Here is a 15,203-nt window from a genome sequence, read left to right as displayed (position 1 = left end):
GTAGAAATGAAAAATCAAATGAATAAAGCCGCAAAGTTCAAACAATGGGATGATGATGGATGATGATGATAATGATAATAAATAATATAAATAATAATAATAATAATAATTAATAATAATTAGTTATTATTATTATTATTATTATTATTTATTATTTATATTATTATTATTATGTTTTATTAGTATTATTATTATTATGTACCTATTCATCTTTTTATTAATTAAGAAGATGTGAATGGGTGCTAGACTGTGAAGCCTTACTTACAAAGGTTTCGGGTAAAAAAATAAAAAAATTTAAGATGCATTGTTTTATGGTTTCTTAAGATTTTCTTATTCACGCATATCTCTGTGGGCCGTTGATGATTGCAAAGGTTATATCTTGCATAAGAATATCTGTTGTAGTTCTCTACAGATAATAACCCTTCATTTTTGTTGTGGACGTATTCCGTAACTGACAATTATCGCGGTCCTTTTTATGCGATACCTGTATTTTTTCCTGTATATTTTACAAAAAGTTGTAGATATCCATCTTTTATCTTAGTTTTGTATTATTTCTACATTATTTTAAGCAGTTACGTTTATAGTAAACAATTCTGCACAATTCAGTTACGTCCTTTGCTATTATTTGCTGGCATATACATTTTTATTTATTTTCTTGTTAATCATTCCCAAGTATATTATATGATGATAGAGGTGAGTTGATCCTTCGATTATTCATCCTCTGAAATTCAGCAGTCACTTATTTTCCATATTCCCTCAGTCTTTCGCGCCATCTGATGAATGGCTGTGAAGTATTAAGAATAGAGACTGACTAGTGTTTTTTGCCTGTATAATGATAATAAAAATGGTTTTATTTAATATACATTCTTCATAACTGCCATTCATTAGGATATATATTAGAACTAAGCTCGTGTGAAAGTTAATCGGAATGCCTAATCGTACCTTCTAATACTAGTCATCTGAAGTAAACGATGTCATTTTTTTAAATTATACATTTAACGCCAATTCTGGATTTTACACGTGTTACATGAGAAGGGAAAGAAACTGTGGAAATTACAGACATTCTCTTTTTGGTAGAATACTAATGGCAAGTGAATATCATATATTTCAAAAATCGAAAGAATATCGATTAGAGTTAAAAGTTTTTGTTTCATTGATGAAAAGTGTGAGGGATTAAAAGTTACATTATGAAGTATGCACATTCATATGTGAATTATAATTTCATATGCAGATGTGAAATACATTTAACGTTCAGTAGGGTCTGGTAACAAATATTCGTTAAAGTTAATCACTTCCTCAGTATACAGACACTTTGTTAAAAGCATCGCATGCATAAAATGTTGACATTATTTTCTTCAGATTGTATCCATTCACTTGGTATTACTGTTACAGTAGCCAGAACTAGCAAACCATTTCGTATTAATTAAAGTCAGGCGTCTTTCTTCATTGTAGAAATGAAGACACGGCCCTGTCAAGAGCTGTTCTATGGAAGTTACTGAAGAAATCAATACCCTTATTCTTGAGTAATAATAATAACAATATAAATTTTCTGTTTGCAAATTTCATGACCAAGTAACCATGAAATATAAGAATTTATTAATACAATTTGTCACAGGGTAATATAATAAAGAGAAAATAGCACTGCTGCTTGCTTACAGGATCATAATCTACATGTCATTTTCATCAGTGCAGTAACTTGTCAAAGCCAATACAAAGTTCCTCCAACTAATTTTCGAGAAAGTCCTTCAGTGTCTGAGGCCAAATAACTTTGCGCGATGCAGGGTCTCAAGTATTGCGTTTATGTTGATTGTGCAACTTGAGTTGTTACGTTCTATTTGAGACAATTGCCCGTATGGATATCTTAAGTGATTTTCCCCTACTAGCACCGAAATTCCAGCTTTTGTACTTAAACAGCAGTGTTAAGTTATTGATCTAAAGTATTGAAAACTTATTTATGAATCGGTAGGGAGAGAAACAAACCCGGGACTGGGACGACGAAAAATCTGATCTTGAAATTCTAAGACCCTTAGATCATCAGTGCGATATATATACAGAAAGTTGAGAAAAATCAGTGGATCCTTCTGAGTGTTCAATTATAGTGAGATGGGTGTGTAAGAATTTTCCGGTAAATGGAGTTCTTTGCATGCCCTTTTTAAAAGCAAACAAGAGATTCATCATTTAATATAAGCAACCCCATTTTTTTTATACGTTTTTGGATGCATTTATATAGACATGTAGGCTATAACTTTATAGTTGCCAGAGCTCTCTCTCTCTCTCTCTCTCTCTCTCTCTCTCTCTCTCTCTCTCTCTCTCTCTCTCTCTCTCCTTGAAGCGAATTTCAAAAGAAAGTTGGCAATTATGCTTCTCAGGTCTTGGTAGCAGGTGTCGACTTGGTCCGTTTGATGCACTCAAGTTAAGTGAGCTCTTATTAGATTTAACCATTGCTTGTATTTGGCCCGATTCACTGCTTTTACTTAGTTTAGATTGACACTGACTTCAAGACTTCAAGTGAGTTCCTTTGTTGAAAAAAAGGCCAAAGTTTTCTTTTGAGGTGGCAATATACCATTGTACATTATCAATTAATAGTTCGTTTATACCCGTAGCCAAATGGAGGCTTTAGAAATTTCTGTCGCACTCACTTTCCAACTGTCTTTCATCTTTATATTTTACAAATAGACATTATCTTTGCCTCCTCGTGTTCATATAATACATCTCTGTCGAATTCCACTACGGTTAACCAGTTTCACTGCCCCAAAGTTATTTTTGCCTCAACCTATCATTTCAGTACAAAGGAATAATATGAAAGGTTCATGGCCCTGATGGTATAGCTCTTTTGTTAATCAAGTAGTTCAGGGATTAACTTATTATAAGTACTGGCATTTATCTCTCCGGTTAGAGCGTTTCCCAGAACATCGTATCTTTTGGGTTTCTTTATAACAAGAAGGGAAGTTCACTTACTTTCCCTTTATTTGAAGTAATAGAATACGATTATATCTAAGTACAAAGAGCGTTAGATCGTAATAATAAGACAAGGGAAGAGAAGGGATAAAGGGATATGAGAAATGAGTTATGAATGTTATATAATACTTATATTTTTCATACGAAATTTGACTAAAACAAAATATTTGTCGTTGTTTGGTTTGCTGACACACTGCTCCACTTTTAACTTACGCTGCAGTTGTGTTAGAGAATATTTCGTTATTTAAAGATTGTAAGGAAAGCGACAGTATTTGCTTTGAAGCATCATACATATGTACACACACACACACACACACACACAGAGAGAGAGAGAGAGAGAGAGAGAGAGAGAGAGAGAGAGAGAGAGAGAGAGAGACTAGGTTATACCATATCTGTTATTTTTTTTGGTAGTCATTATTTCTTGACGTGATAACTCATTTTCCTATTGCGGTTTCAGGAAACTGTGAATTCCTTGAAAATTTCTTAACATTTTAAAGATCCCCACCCCTTCTGGAAATGTACCTTAAAAGGTAAGGGCATATTTATGAATCTGTTAACCAATTTCTTGAAACAGTACGAACTAGAAATATTTGTATGATCGTATGGGAATAATGGCAAATGAGAGAGAGAGAGAGAGAGAGAGAGAGAGAGAGAGAGAGAGAGAGAGAGAGAGAGCCTATATTATTTCATTGAAGTGTTTTGAGCAGTCTTTTGCAATTATTTTTATAATGATGATAATGAATTTTTAAAAATGTGTGTTGTGCTTTGCAGTGACATATAAAAGGAGCACATTTTTCAAGTTTTGTTAAAAAAAAAATTCCTTTTGTTATTAATTTTAGGATATGCAATTATAATTTGTCTGTGATGGTTGTTTATCGGCGTACGCATTTTTGTAGCATTTTTTTTTTTTTTCGTTTTTTTCGTCTTGCGACTTCTTTAGTTGAAAAATAACAATAATAACTTGGGTCCCAAAGTACATTTTGTTTTGTTTATTAAAACAGAATGCTGCCTTGGGAATAATCTTGCTTTAATGTTTCTTTAATGTTTATTTGCTTCGACCACGGTACACAAAACTTTATTTATTATTTATTGCAGTAGAGAGATCTGTTACAGATTCTGGGAAGTGCTTTATTTTAATATCATTTAGTTTTTAAGACCTAATGTGAGAATTTGTATAAATCGAAATGTGTTAACACAGCTATTATTATTATTATTATTATTATTATTATTATTATTATTATTATTATTATTATTATTATTATTATTATATTTGTTTGTTTGTTTGTTTGTTTGTTCGTTGATATTTTTGAATTGACAGTAATCAGATTATCTATTGATTTCCCTGAAGCTTCCAGCTATTCATGGACCTGAAATATCGCTCTAGTAATAAATGACAAAACCAGATATAAATTTAAATTAACGTGGGCTGATTGAAAATATTCGGATAGTTTACGCATGCACTCCTAACACTCTTGCCTCCTTAAAATCAATTTCAGCAAATGGAAATTTGTTATCACAAATGAAATGATTTACATATATCTGTTAGCCTGTTGTTATTAACTGTGATGAAAGCCTTTGACAATATCCTGATATTTCCTGCGTTGACTTGTTGAAGGAACAAGATTAGAAATGCAACTTTATACAAATCTTTCGAAAATTACAGGTCGGAAGCAATTGCTTGTCGATTATCACGAAACACACAAGATTCATTATTCTCGAAGCGAGTGATTTTTTTTCATCCCAGAGTTAATAACATTCATTTTAGCGAAATCAGGGTTAGGAATGGTAGGGAATGTTTCTTTATTTTGTTTCCATTAAAATATACTTTCTGTTTCCTCACCATTTGCAATGTTACATATAGCATGTATTATTATTTATTATTATATTATTATTATTATTATTATTATTATTATTATTATTATTATTATTATTATTATTCAGAAGATTTACCCTATTCTTATGGAACAAACCAATATGGGATATTGAGTTTGGAAATTCATGCTTCTAAGAACGAGGTGTATTGATGCATGCTGCAACTGTTACCTGCCCCCCCCCCCCAAAAAAAAAAAAAAAAAAAAAAAAAAATTATATATATATATAAATATATATATATATATATAATACTATATAATATATAATATACTAATATATTATATATAATATAGGTCGAATAAAACTTACAAACAGTCTTTAGGGAACTGTTGCGAGAGAGGACCTTGTTCATGATGAGGTCTAATGAAGAGTAAGCAAGAGAAATGTCTGTGAATCTCAAATCGATTTCTATGTGCTCTGACTATGAAAGGGTCTCTCTCTCTCTCTCTCTCTCTCTCTCTCTCTCTCTCTCGCTCTCTCTGGTAATGCCCTTTCCATCGATGGTAGAAGAATTGATGTTTGATGTATATTTCACACACCGATTTTCAAAATTCTGTTTGTCCATAGTTTTTTTTTTTTTTTTTTTTTGTTACTGGCTGCACTTCAAGCAATAAACATATCAGTCTGTTTCCCGGACGTTGTAGTGTTTGATGTTATTTTAGTTTTTTTTTTTTTAGTCTGATCTTTCAGTGTTTCCATCTGCATGCATCACACAAACAACTTTGCTCATTGGCGCATGCTCTCTCTCTCTCTCTCTCTCTCTCTCTCTCTCTCTCTCTCTCTCTCTCTCTCTCTCTACCTTTTACGGTAAATATTTGCGCATTTTTTACGTCGTTTATCTGTCTGTATTGTTGTGCCATCAAGGACGGATTGTTTTGGAGATCAGTCAAGTTATTTTTTTCGTTTCTCAGAGAGAGAGAGAGAGAGAGAGAGAGAGAGAGAGAGAGAGAGAGAGAGAGAGAGAGCCGAGTGGAGACTTGTCACTCTCAGAGAAGTGAATGATTAATTGTCAAGTATTTTGCTGTTTTATTTCTTGTTTACGGAAAATATGCACTTATCTTCTAAAACATGTCTTTTTATCACTTACTATGAGATTCAGGGTCTCTGTAACACGGTTTTTTAGACTTTGCTCCTTGTCAAAGCATCGGATGTAGCTGAAAGTTGACATATGTATATTTTACAACCACACACAAATTTTGTCAGCATTATCAATAACCTAAACCCGATAGTTTTAATTTTTATAGAGTAAAAATGATCTAGCCCGACGCCTGGCCAATGGATTACGAGCCAAGAGTCGAAAAACATTCATTGTTACCGTAAGCAAGGTAAACAAACACCGTTTGACTAAAATGTTGCTCCGCCCATCCACCAGAACAGAAATGCTATCGGCTCTGAAACCCAAAGACTTTATGAATGGCGGAAACGATACATAGATGTGGGTTGGGTATCAGTGCTACGTAGTTAATACTACTGTAGCAGTAGTGCCGCAACAGTATAGCAGTAATATACATGAATTAAAACGTTTAGACCAACTGCTGGGATTCCTTGAGGGATCATTTAAGCACTTCTTTAGCCAAAACTAACTCGAGAAAAAGCAAGTTTTTATAGGCCAGAAGTTAAATTTTTCTAATCAACCAAAATGGCTCCCCATGGTAGCCCTTCAGTGTTATCCTGAATTATAACGAGGCAAAAGTGGGTGGGGCCTCATGAAGTCACCATTCTGACGATAATTATTGGTGAAGGTTTAAAGCCAATATACGGTACCGGCTATTTTTTTTCAGTAAATAGGTAGATAGCCAATAAATAAAAATTGCTTGACATTGGATATAGCAGTTATCAAATCAAGCTTGTCTACTATGTTTTTGGTAATTACCAACTAATCCCTACATCTTGTCAATCTGATTGTGACCTATAAAGTAGACTGTAATTTCTTTGGAAACTTATTTTGGGAGTTAGACTAATAATCGAAGTGTTTTTGTATTTATTAACATATTTTGTTGGTTTGTTCATTATGACAATTATCAGTGGGGAGGTTCCAGAGTTCATAAAGGTGTACTGCTTTGCTTGTATTTAAATTTGTATGTCATTGTTGCCAGAAGGTTTAGCCTTTCGTTACGTATAGCCAATCATCCACGAGAAAGAGGGAAGAAATGAGTCATAAGTTACGTAACGAGTGCGTTCGAAACCTTTTCTCTGAGTAAGTTGGGCCCGTCTTCAAAAAAAGGTCACTTTTTTGTTTTACATTATAAGTACCAAATTTATTCAACCTACTAGTGGCAGAATACACTCAAAAATTTATGTGTTGATATAATATGTATTCTGAATAAGCATTATATTTATGAAATGCATAGATAAAAAGTTATTGCGAAAAAACCGTGTTACAGAGGCCCTGAATCTCATAGTAGTAACGTGAATAATCAATCTTCTAAAACTTTCCGTCATGGTTAAACGTGTCTGCATAACGTTGAAATATTGTTTTTTTTTTATAGACATTTTAGTTTATTGCCTCATCATAAGGTCATTCGCTATTTGACTTGATGATAATTAGTTGTTTTTCATAAATTACCCAATCAGTATAATGCATTACTACAGGGAATAGTTTTTTTTTTTTTTTTTTTTTGTTTTTTTTTTTTTTTTTTTTTTACCAGAATGGTGTCATCTACTGTAGAATGATAGGGACTGCTGCATCACAGCATTTCGAGATCTTTGCTCACCCGGCAACTAATCAGGAACTTTGCAGGCAGTCTGTATCTTTTCTCGATTGCTTTCATTGGGTTAGTCCTCACAGAGTCGATAAAACTCTTTTATTTACCCTGTACGCATTGAAGCTGTAAATCAGGAAAAGGTACCAGTGATATATCAGGCGTAATTTAGTAATGGAGAGGCAAATAACGCCTTTGAGGTAATATTGCTTTATGGTTTAGGGAGTTATGTAGGTTAAGAATACTCTTCTGTGGACCTCTCATGCATCGTTTACGACCTTAATATTCGTAATTTATTTGTACCTATCTTAAACTCCCCATGTCTCTGTTTTTTTTTCTGTTATGTTCCTTTAAGGCATCAACAATTTAGCGTAAGCCAGTGAATAGCTCTAGCTCAAACCATTAGACTTCGATAATTCAGCCTTTCCTACGACGACGCCGATGATCATGTACTTACAACATGTTGTTATCCATTTCTATAGATGTCCTCTCTCTACCATTATTTCCTTATTTATCGTATATTTCTCCCCTTTTGTCTCCGTTCCTCCCTCCTTACATCAATTTGTCTTGCTTAAATCGTCTGAACTCTCCTTCTTGTATCAACGAAGTAATAATATTCTCAGTTTACAAAAGGCACCAACTTACTCTCACTTTTGTTAAACCCTTTCTGAAAATTTCCTCTTTCATATATGTAGACGGTGTGTACGAACGCGCGAAATAAATGTTTACCTGGATTTTTTCGTGCCGTAGAAATGTTGTAAGTCTACTGGAGATATATTTTGCTAAAGTTGACCTTTACAAAGATAGTCAAATGTAGGTGTTTACTTTAGTTGCGTCTGTTTGTTTTCTGTGATGAAAGGGCAGCCTCCATTGAGATTGGATATTGGAAACATGGACGCCAGCAATCCTGCTGGTGATATTTTTGCTGGGACATTCATCGCTGTCAGTTGAAACGTTTTATTAAAAAGAGAGATAGAAAAAACAATAGAATAAGCCATAAATGTTGGAGAAATTACCTTCTAGTTGTAAAGTTGCGGTATTATGAAAACAGTTTGCAATGGAAGATTACAGACTTAACATATGATTGAAATTTTAGATGATAAATTACAAGTCGTTGACCTTGTGTGATTACTTAATAAACTTACATTTGCTGCATGATTCGCTAAGCATTCAGAGGAAAGCTAACTGCTGATAACATGGCAATGGAGTAACGAATGCGGGTTCTGTATTCTTTGTATCATAGTTTTTACTCTTAGCATATTCATTTGGTAATTAATTAGTACAGTGTATAAAAATTAACGAAAGCTCATCTGTCAGATATTAATATTTGTTGTAAAATATATTTCATTTTAGTTAAAATGCCAGTGTATACATGCTATGGGAGAATGGTTTTTGTTTTCATTTTTATCCACCCTATGCATTTGACTGAAATACAAGATAGCTGCCGAATATTTCGTGGCATTTTGAAGTGTTCCCTTTTGTTTCTCAATTTTAGAATAAATTGTACACTGAGCTAGATGCATACTTTAAACCGTTAGTAATTATGGCGGAGAAAATGCTACCTTACGAAGATATATTCCAAACTGTAAAGATATCTCATGGCGTATTGTTATATCAAGTTGTCTTTTATCATAAATGTTCCTCTCTTGTTCTAGGGTAAGCGAGAAACTCCCGTTTCTTTAGATATTCCAAGAAGTAATTGGGTTCTGGTTTGAAGTGTCTTGATTTCTGTGACCGACTGGTGTTCAGCACCAGAGTCACGAGGTTCACTTCACCGATCATTATTTCGATATATACATTAGTTACACCACTCGAAACTCAAATTTTAAGCAGACGAAGACTCATGTGAATTGACTGTGATGTTCATTGACCTCCATGCCGTTATTAAATGTTCTATTTTAGCTTAAATTGAGTGAGGTCTAACCTTCAAAAATTAAACTACAAAGCAGCTGTGTAAAATAAAGAGAGCATAATTACGGACTCGCATTTGTGTGTGTATATATATGTATATATATATATATATATATATATATAAATATATATATATATATATATTATAAATATATATATATATAATATATATATATATACATATATATATATATATATATATATATATATATATATATATGTATATATATATAAATACATATATATGTATGTGTATGTATATGTGTGGGTGTGTGTGTGTAAATGCGAGTCCGTAATTTATATAATATATATATATATATTAATATAGATATATATACATTATACATATACATATATACATAGGGTTCCTGAAGGTAGTTACAATAGGGGTTGGGCCTGAGTAGTTATGGTTTGTCTTCCACAATTTTTCCTCATTTTGATCACGAAAATAAATTTTCCAGTTACGTCGTCTTCGTGAATCATATTATTGTTCATTCTCTTCACAAATAAGATGAGAGTTTCCGTTGTTTCTGTTGTGTTTTAAGTTTTCGCCATACATATATATATATATATATATATATATATATATATATATATATATATATATATATATATATATATATATGTTCATTCATTCATTTAGTAATCCTCCGCCTCAAAAATGAATTTAATACATCCGCCTCTCACCCTTTAATAGGGTATCTAAGAATTTTATTTCGATCAGCCCAAATAAAATGTTATCCTTCAACTCCTGTCCCTCCTCAGATGTCTCTCCTAGTACATATTTCTGTTACTTTATTGTAATTAAACCTTACTCAGTCACACTTGCCACCTGCCATTCGCTTCAGTTATGGTTTCCTCTCCTCCCTCTGCTCTCTCTCTCTCTCTCTCTCTCTCTCTCTCTCTCTCTATCTCTCTCTCTCTCTCATCTGAATACGTTTGCTAACTCACACCTTCCGCCGATGTCTCCTTCTGACCCTCGTCTTCACTTCTGACGTCGCCTCATCTCTTTTGAATGGATTTTTGGTAATTAGGTAATTGCATACCATTTCTCCTTCTCGTCGAGCACTCAGAAGACGAGAGAGAAGAGAGAGAGATGAGAGAGAGAGAGAGAGAGAGAGAGAGAGAGAGAGAGAGAGTCTCTCTAATACACACACATTTATATATATATATATATATATATATATATATATATATATATATATATATATATATATATAGTATATATGAATATGTATAACCGAGTTGTTTTGAGTGTGTGTGTGTGCGCATATAGTAATTCACGTAAGGTTAATAATATCATAAACCAATCTATACCCTCTTTGGTACCACATAGGGAATATTTTTCTTCCATTCTTCCAAGTCCTCTTACCTCCCGCGATATAAAATATAGAGATATCGGCTTTTTGAAAATGGTAACAAACGGAAATTCTGAAACTCTCTCTCTCCGTTTTTTTTCTCCTCATCCCTCCCTCTCTCTCTTCCTCATATCTCTCTCTCTCTTTATCTGACGTATATACCCGTTTTTAAACATATTTCTATCTTTCTTTTTCTGGCCTGCCATTGATATCGGAATTCTTTTCGTGTGTGAGTTTGAGGTCGTGGGAATTGAAGATGGGCCGCTCTGATATTGTTTTCGGATTCATTCAGTAACAAAAGAATTTTGCCAGAAAATCTATTTTTTTGAACCTGCGCCTCTGTCTGGCATGAATTTGCGACATGATGATATTTTTTCAATCTATTTTATTTTTAATAAGACGATACCAGGATGAATGTGTTAACACATCGTTTAAAATTTTATCAATACCATCCATGTGGTAAGTAAATTTGGTTTTTAATCTGTTAAGGACCTTTATTTTTTCGAAACTGAATGGTTAACATGGCCTTAACTTGTCTTACGTGGATACGAATGTGAGGAATCATGGAAGATAATTCATAATTGCTATTAATAGTACATATATATGTCCTAAGGCAACCAGTGTGTGTGTGTATGTATGCATTATATATATATATTATATATATATATATATATATATATAGATATATATATATATATATATAAACCGTGAGAAGTAATAAATGCTAAACCACAATGTGAAGGCGATTTGTGGATCAGGTTACTGCCCTTTTCAAATGTAACAGATGATTTACATACGTATTTTTTCCTATGCAGCTTTTATACACATATCCTTCTTCGTGGTTTAATGTATAATTCAACCTCACCCTAACCTACCATATATACTACGTTGACCCTCCCACTATTGGAGGTAGGGTTTAGATTGATAAAGCCGAGAATTTATGAGGTGTTTGTTAATATATAAGATATAAGATATATATATATATATATATATATATATATATATATATATAAATTCATATCTCATAAACATTTGACCGTTAGGTTCTGTAAATGTGTCTATATGTGTGAGTGATGTATGCTTGCGTGTGTGTAGCTGGAAATTCAGAGGCAATGGGTCTACGGTCCACAAATTCCCTTAAGGCTGGCACCCGCACGCCCAGTGGTGTTTACAAACGTTTTTTGTCCCACCTTAAAGCAATTGGGTGGTCATTTTGCTCATTTTAAATTTTTTTTTCATGCCAACAAGTGACGGAGAAAGCTAAGTTGGTATTCATTTTTTTGGAAGGTTTATTGCGTTTATAACTCGTTTGGACTAATAGATTTTATTTATATTATAATATAATATATATTATATTATTATATATTATATATATATATGTATTATATATTATAGTATTACGTATTTATATATAATATTATATAATATTACATATTATATATATTATATATATAATATTATTATATATATTAATATTAATATTATATATGTAATTATAATATATATAATATAAAATAATATATTATTTAGATATAATTATTAAATATAATAATACGATAATTATATATATAATATATATATAATAATATATATATTATAGTATATATTAATCTCGGGGAAGCTAGTGTAGGATATGGAATCCTCCTATTGAGGTTAAGAACAACTAGAAATATCAAGATAATGTTCCCTAGGTGAAGTTAGATTTAATTAGGTAATGAAATATTAGTTGAACGATCGAAGCGGATCATTAGAACCTAGTGGTTCGTAGAATGAGCTGTGCCTCAGTTGTGGCTAAGTTAGGTGAGGTTAGTTAAATTACGATTAATTGTGTGCACCGGTCGCATTTGAACTGGGGAAGGGGTCTGGCCACCGTGATTTTCTTTTTTCTTTTAGTATACAGTTGATCTTTTGACATTTTAAAACCTGATATCCTAGCCTTTGATACTAACGTGCATTAGAAGAAAAGAAAACTGAAATGGATAGTGGGTTATAATGATAATGACTCGCAAATCACACCAATATATTATCTAGCGTCCAGGAAAGTTTCTCCTTTCAGGAAAGTATTTTGATCAGATAGGAAAGGGCCAGTTCATGTATGAATAACTAACTTTGATTTTCATTGACACAATCCTCCCTATTTCTCTGTCATCGCCATCGCTATTCCTGGAGGACATATCTGGCCTCAGTCAGCTTGTGCGCGTATTAGCATATGCAGCGAAGCAGCCAACTTCTGATTAACATCATCTATTCAGTCTCATGATGTATGCTCAAGAGCCTGACCCCATTAATCATATCTCACTGCAACATTATCCCCCATAACGCTTTCATTATACAACGCGGCTGCTTTCATAAACTATGCGTTACCAGGAACTGGGGGCGAAGAAGGCGGAGGCAGGAAATTGGGGAGAGACGAGGCCACCGAGAGACCGGGGAGGGGAACGAGTCCTGATCGGGTCAAGGTCCTCGTTACTTTCCTGCTTACTCGTATCAGAGGCCTCATTGAAGACGTTAATTTGCAGAAAATTGGAAATCGGTCTTATTTTCCTGGCTATTAGCTACACACACGTGTGTGTGTGTATGTGTGTGTGTGTGTGTGTGTATGCGTGTGCATGAAAATGTCACCGTTAAGGATACTACTGTATTGGGAAAGTTAATTCCTACGAGACACGGCATAAAATGAGGTTTAAAATTTTATGCTTCACCTATTAAGTTCTCTTGGTGTTGTAAATGTCACAGACCTTTCAGAAATAGAATAAGATAAACTAATATAGGCTAAAACATATGGATAGGACTTGGTTTTAATGTTACAAAGAAATATTAGGAAATTTAACGTTAAATACTTCTGACGCTTTAAAAATCGTAAGCTGTCGTTGATATTTTTCCATAAAGATGTGCGATTATAGAAACAATTCTTTTTACAGTTTGCGTATGTAATATATTGCATTTCTTTTTACTTGCGAAACTTATTCTCGATACGATTAATGTGGTCTGAACTCACATTAAATTAAGCGGACGAGAGATACTTGAAATGGATGTGCGGAACGATTCTTTCAAGCATGAACGTAAGGGTATAATTAACAGCTACTTTTTCCAAAGTAAACTCTGCAATGAATATCCCAACCATTTTCGAACCACAGTGGAACAATTCTTAAATCTTTCATTTCCTTGTTGCTGTAAGGTTAAGTTCTCTTGGTCATACGAGCATCCGTCAGCTTAATTACTTGTCCCTTAGTGGCTGGGGTAAGTGTTGCTGGTTAGGCTGTGTGTGAAAAAGGAAGCAAATCGTCACTTGAAAATGTAAAGAACATCTTACAGCACGTAAAATTATCCTCTGATCTCCCATAATTCGTTGGTAAAAAGGCATAAGGAATGTCTCGTGAACTTTTACATATTAGGGTTTATCAGAGTGTGAGTCAGATTCTTAAATTAATGTTAGTAAATTATGAAGCTTAAACTAAGACAGGAAAATAATTCGAAAACGTTTTCCTCTTGGTAGTTTCTATGTAATTTATATTCAGGAATAGATATTCTACTCGTTATGCCACAGTAGTGGTAAAAATATTTATGTAGTACAGGGTTAAGAATGATGAGAGACTTTCAGATACTACTCCTATCCGTATCCCTCATCAATCCTACCATTTTTAACCTTGTACATAGATATTTTTTAGGATAGTGTCCTCAGGCATTTGTTATTTTTTCAGAATTGCCTCTTTGGTTTCTGGTACTTACATTATTTGAAATGATTCAGGTAGATTCTCTGTGAGGTACCTGTAGTGTTTTTAACGCAATGGGGAAAATACGAACTTCAGATTCCCTGTTATTTGATTGAAACAAAATTTTCCTTAATGATTCATACTTTATCACCGAGATATTTTCCATTTATTGGAAATTTTCCCTTCATGATTTAAGCTTGTGTTAGTCTAATAATCAAACCCGTATGTTCGTCCATCTGTCTTTCTGTCCGGACCCATAAACGTTGGTCCATCATCGAAGCTTATTTTTTTAAAGATCTATAACTTTAAAATCTTTAAAGATAAAGACGAGAAACGTCATATATAACGTTAATGGGTGATATAGATTCAACATTTTATGTGGTATATTTAGCGGTTAATTCATGATCATATATGAAGTTCCAAGGTCAAACAAGAAATTTATGTATGGAATAAATTTTTGGCTGTACAAAATGGAATCATTTATGCTTCAGTCATACATCCAATGGGCAGAGAGAGGTATAAGTCAGTGCCAAGGTCACATGAAGGTCAATGGTCAAACATGGCATTGTGTTTCACAAATACATCTTGTACCAGTTAAATATATATGTTTTTAACGACGTCTGTTTTTATTTCTAATTCATTTCCTAATCCGTATTTCCACCTTAATGAAGAATTCCTATAAAATATAT

The sequence above is a fragment of the Macrobrachium nipponense genome, chromosome 21 (assembly GCF_015104395.2).
Source record: "Macrobrachium nipponense isolate FS-2020 chromosome 21, ASM1510439v2, whole genome shotgun sequence".
Lineage (NCBI taxonomy): Eukaryota > Metazoa > Arthropoda > Malacostraca > Decapoda > Palaemonidae > Macrobrachium > Macrobrachium nipponense.
This window is presented reverse-complemented; position numbering follows the sequence as displayed.